We start from the raw sequence: 5,853 nt of genomic DNA, 5'->3' as shown, positions 1-5,853 counted from the left end.
TCATACATTTAAATAATAGATCTCAATCACAGTCACCCTCCATTACCCTCTCGTCTCTCTTCCACTCCCTCCATTCTCCCTGGTCTTCTCAACTAACCTCCTTTTAACTTTGGGGTGTGTGTGTGTGTGTGTGTGTGTGTGTGTGTGTGTGTGTCTGGCTTACATAGGAGTTATTTACAGGAATATGAGTGAAAAGTAGGGCCTCCTGAGTCCCTTCCCCTCCATGACAGGGCATTTTTGAAACTACTATTATTTTATTAATGCATGTTTGCGAATCCATACAAACCCCAGAACAAAGGCTTTGTCTGCATTTATCCCTTATCTCTAACTGCACCAGTATGACTTTGGTTTTTTCCGTTCTTCTCTCTCTTCTGTAACTCTCACCTGAAACACCCTCCCCTCTGAACAACTCACGTTCTTTTTCACCCTGCAGTATCCAGAGCCATTTCCCACCCAGTGCTGTTTTTACAGTGAGGACATCTAGGGCGGTTCCTGAGGGAGGGGCTCAGCCGCTCAGTGAACCATGCTGAAATGTTTCTTGCTTTTTCTTTTACTTTACAGATACGGGACCTAGTCTCTTTGTTTTTTAAATTTATTTTTATTGCACTATACATTTTTCTCTGTTCCCCTCCTTTCGTCCCCTCTCCTCTTCTACCCTTTTCCGTGACCCCCCCCCATACTCCCAATTTACTCAGAAGATCTTGTCTTTTTCTCCTTCCTATGTAGAACCATGCATGTTTCTCTTAGGTTAGGGTCCTCTTTGTTGTCTGTGTTCTCTGGGGTTGTGGACTGTAACCTGTTTTGTTTTGTTTTGTTTTATGTCACTTATGAGTAAGTACATATTATATTTGTCTTTCTGGATCTGGGTTACTTTACACAATATGTTTTTTTCTAGATCCATCCATTTGCCTGCAAATTTCAAGATGTCGTTTTTTTTTGTTTTTTTTTTTTAACTGCTAAGTAGTACTCCATTGTGTAAATGTACCACATTTTCTTTATCCATTCTTCAGTTGAGGGGAACCTAGGTTGTTTTCAGGTTCTGGCTATGACAAACAATGATGCTATGAACATAGTTGAGCATATGTCCTTATGGTATGATCGAGCATCCTATGGGTATATATCCAAAAGTGATATTGCTGGGTCTTGAGGTAGATTGTTTGCTAATTTTCTGAGAAATCATCATATTGATTTTCAAAGTGGCTGCACAAGTTTGCATTCCAACCAGCAGTGGAGGAGTGTTCCCCTTAAACCACATCCTCTCCAGCACAAACTGTTATCAGTGTTTTTGATCTTGGCCATTCTGACAGATGTAAGATGGAATCTCAGAGTTGTTTTGATTTGCATTTCTCTAATGGCTAAAGATGTTGAGCATTTCCTTAAGTGTCTTTCAGTCATTTGAGATTTGTCTGTTGAGAGTCCTCTGTTTAGGTCTGTACCTCATTTTTTATTGGATTATTATTATTTTTTTTATGTCAAGTTTCTTGAGTTCTTTGTATATTTTGGAGATCAGTCATCTGTCTGATGTGGGGTTGGTGAAGATCTTTTTCCCATTCTGTAGGCTGTCATTTTGTCTTGCTGACCATGTCCTTTGCTTTACAGAAGCTCTTCAGTCTCAGGAGGTTCCATTTATTAATTGTTGCTCTCAGTGTCTGTGCTACTGGGGTTATATCTAGGAAGCGGTTTCTTGTGACAATGCTTTCAAGTAAACTTCCCTCTTTCTCTTCTATGAGGTTCACTGCGGTTAGTTTTATGTTGAGGTCTTTGATCCATTTGGACTTGAGTTTTGTGCATAGTGATAGATATGGGTCTATTTGCATTCTTTTACATGTTGGTATCATTATGCCAGCACCAGTTGTTGAATATGCTTTCTTTTCTCCATTTTATATTTTTAGCTTCTTTGCATGACCGGGTATTGACAGGCCCAATTCTGCCCAGGTTTTGTGCAGGTGTTGTGTGTTCAAGCATGCAAGAAGCCACGCCATACCTAGAAATGATCATTTCACACCTCCCTTCACCCTTCCTCTAGCGCTTACATCACTCTCACCCCTTCTTCCACCACGGTCCCTGACTTTTGAGGGGGTGATACTAACGCTCCATGACCAGTCATGAGTCCCTGCAGTCATTCCTGACCACTACAGCAAGCATGCTTTCTGACCAAGTCGACAGCAACACAAGTCTGTGGGCATAAGCAGTTAATTAGAGGGCACTGGACAGGCTTGTCATGTCCTATTAGCAAAACAGCTTCCCCAGACACTGACATTTCTAATGCAGTTTATGAATGAATGAACATGTGTGCACTGGATATGTTTAAGAACATCAACTGCTTTATATGGGGTGCTTAAGAGAGTGTCAGGCCCTGTGCTGTCTTTCATCTGTGATGCAGTCTTATTCTTTTTTATTGGTACCTTTTACAGATTTATTTTCATTCATGCTTATGTGTGGGAGGCTGTGTGATGTGGGCACCAGGTGCATGCAGAACCCATAGAGGCCAGAAGAGGGCATCAGAACCCCAGCAATACGAGGCAATTCACAGTTGTGGGTGCTGGGAACCAAACCCAGATCCTCCACAAGGGCAGTAAGCACTCTTTAACTTCTGAGTCACTTTCATTCCGGCCTTTTATTTAGAAAGGGTTTCACTATATAACGATGACTGGCCTGGAACTTGCTATGTAGACCAAGGTGGCCTCAAACTCACAGAGATCAACCTGACTCTGCCTCCCAAGAGTGTTGGAATCAAAGACATGTATCACCATAACCTGCCTCATTTTTATTTTTTATGGCTTTGCCATGGGGAGGTCATCAGGAACATATATTTACGATCAGTTAAGGAGGTCCCCTACATGGGCATGCAAAGAGCCCCTGACTGTCTCACGGACCCACATAAATGCTTAAAACCTAAGATAAATACTTGGTTGTAAAGAGGAAAAACTAAAGAATAACACAAATTCATCAATATTTAATCAAATGTTTATAAGATGTCTCCAGTATTAATGGATGTCATTAATTTCATGTCAGCTTCTTCCATTATTAAATGTGGCAGTCATACGAGTTGCATTATATTTGAAAATGATTTGTAGGGTTAGAAGATATTTAACTCTGTGAACACATCAGGAATGAAAGCAGTATTTGAGGAGGCTGAGACCAGCTCTTAGCTGGATCATTCCCATGGGAAAACCTACAAAACTCACACTGTATTATCTCAAAATGTGTTACACTTGATGTAGAAATCCTCATTTTTAATGTTCATAAAACATGGGGAAATGATCTTTGATATAATTAGCCCACCTCACAAATTTAATCCAAAAACCTAACTAAAGTCAGTTTCTCCTGACTAACTCCTCGCTTCTCCTTCTGCCCTCAGCCCCAGCAAACCCACCCAGGCCCCCAGGTATAGCAGGGATGTTTGTTCGTTATGAAGATGGGGAGTGGCCAGGCCAGGTGAACTCTCCTGGCTACCCACATTTTCCCTCACTATCCTTAGAACCTTTCCCACCCTGCAAGCCTTGCCTGGAAGAAAATCCTTTTGTTCTCCAAGCACCACCAGATGGCGCCACACACTGCAGACTGCTTACTTCAGGTTTCCTTTGTCATCAGATCAGGAGGCAGAAGGCAGGGAGACCTCTGGGAGTCCCTTCCTAGTTTTTCCTCTTCTAGGTGACTCTGGCCCCTCTAGGGTGACTAGCAGGCTTTGTGGCAAGCCTAGTGGTTTGGATACTACAGGGTCTAAAGTCAGCTTAGATGCTACAATGCCAGTTTTCTTATTCTCAGCTCCAAGGTCAAAGTTAGGATACAGTCTAGGTGCGGACAGAGACCTGTCTGTGACCCTGGTTCTCAACCTATGGATCACATACCCTTTGGGGTTCTAACGACTCTTTCAGGGGGTCACATAACAGATATCCTGTTTATCAGATATTTACATCATGATTATTAATAGTAGCAAAATTACAGTTATGGAGAAAATAACGTTATGGTTGGGGGTCACAACATGAAGAACTGTATTAAGCGTCGCAGCACTGGGTACTATCTTCTCTTCTCCATCTGTTCCCGTCATCTTCCTCCTCCATTGTTCTTCTGTGCTACCTCAGTATTTCTTTCCTCAACAAACCAAATCAATCTCCTGCATGCGTGTACACATGGGGGGCACATTTGTGAGGGTGCACGTGCATGTGAAGTGGACACCGGCTCTCTTCCTAAATCTGTCTCCACGGTGTTTACTGTGGCAGGTATTTCACTGAGCTGAGTTCGTCAGTCCAGGCTCGTCTAGGGATCCTGTTTCTGGAGTAACAGATCTTCTCCACCCACACACGCCTGTTTCTTCATGAGCCCTGGAGACTCAAATTCCAGTCCTCATGATTGTCTGGCAGAAACCATCCACTAGGCCACCCCTCCAGTCACAAGACTGCATCTTATTCAGTCAGCTGACTTTCAAAGCCATTAAATGACAGGCACGGCCTATCTGGAATGCAATGAAGAATTAGGAATAAAGGAGGCAGTCAGGTGTGGTGGCACATGCCGGTATATCCAGCATTTGAGATGGTGAGACAGATACATGGGGCCAAGGCCAGCTTGGGCTACATAGGAAGACCCTGTCTCAAACAAAGCTGGGGGGTGATGTGGAATGTTCTTCTGAGTATGTGTTGCTTTTATTGGTTGATGAATAAAGGTGTTTCAGCCAATGGCTTAGCAGAGTAAAGCCAGAAGGGAAATCCGAACAGAGATACAGAGTAAGAGTAGCCAGAGTCAAGGAGATGCCGTGTAAGCTGACGAAGGAGACAGATGCCAGATCCTGACCAGTAGGCCACAGCCTCGTGGTGATACACAGATTAATAGAAATGGGTTAAGATGCAAGAGTTACTTAATAAGAAGTGTGAGCTAATAGGCCAGTGTTGTAATTAATATGGTTTCTGTGTGATTATTCGGGTCTAGGTGGTTGGGAACGAACTAGCAGCCTCCTACTCCAGGGCGGGGGTAACACTTGGGCATGGTGGTGAACACCTATAGTACTCTGCAGTGGGAATGAACCTATAAACTTGAGGCAGCTTAGGCTACAGGGCAAGGCCTACAACAATAATAATCACCACCATCATGTAAGAACCCTCTGGGAGCATGACAAGGCCATGTGGAGGAAGATGAGGGAGACGCTTCAATGGGGTGGAGCACATTAGGGACAATCTTCACAGCATTTCCCCATTTCCCCTCAGTCTTTAACAAATTTACTATAATATGACTTTAAGTGTATAGGCTTTTTGCTTTGCTTGCAAGTATGTCTGTGTGCCATATGCATGCTTGGTGCTTGATGCCATAAGAGAGTGTCAGATCCACAAGCCTGGAGTTACAGTTGTGAGCAGCCATGTAGGTGCTGAGTATTGGGTCCTCTGGAAGGGTAGCCATGGCTCTTAAGCTCTGGGCCTTCTCTCCAGCCCCCACTTTTTTTGTTGTTTTGTTTTGAACCATGTGAATATATCAGCTATAGTGATGGTTTGAATGAGAACACCCCATAGGCTCATATATTTGACTACTTAGCCCCCATTTGGTGGAACTGTTTGGGAAGGGTTGGAAGGTGTGGCCTTGGTGGAGAAGGTGTGCCACTGTGGGCAGGCCATCATGCCTCATGTCTCTCTCTGCCTCCTACTTGCTGATAAGATGCTCAACTGCTGGGAAGCATACTGAGTTATAAGCCGGGTGGGGCTATGAGCCCAGTCTTGTCACAACACACACACACACACACACACACACACACACACACACACACACAGATTTTTTTGTTTGTTTGTTTTTCGAGACAGGGTTTCTCTGTGGTTTTGGAGCCTGTCCTGGAACTAGCTCTTGTAGACCAGGCTGGTCTCGAACTCA

Source organism: Microtus ochrogaster, unplaced genomic scaffold (assembly GCF_000317375.1).
Source record: "Microtus ochrogaster isolate Prairie Vole_2 unplaced genomic scaffold, MicOch1.0 UNK49, whole genome shotgun sequence".
Taxonomy (NCBI): Eukaryota; Metazoa; Chordata; class Mammalia; order Rodentia; family Cricetidae; genus Microtus; species Microtus ochrogaster.
The sequence above is the reverse complement of the archived record's forward strand: the minus strand, read 5'-3'. Positions refer to the sequence as shown.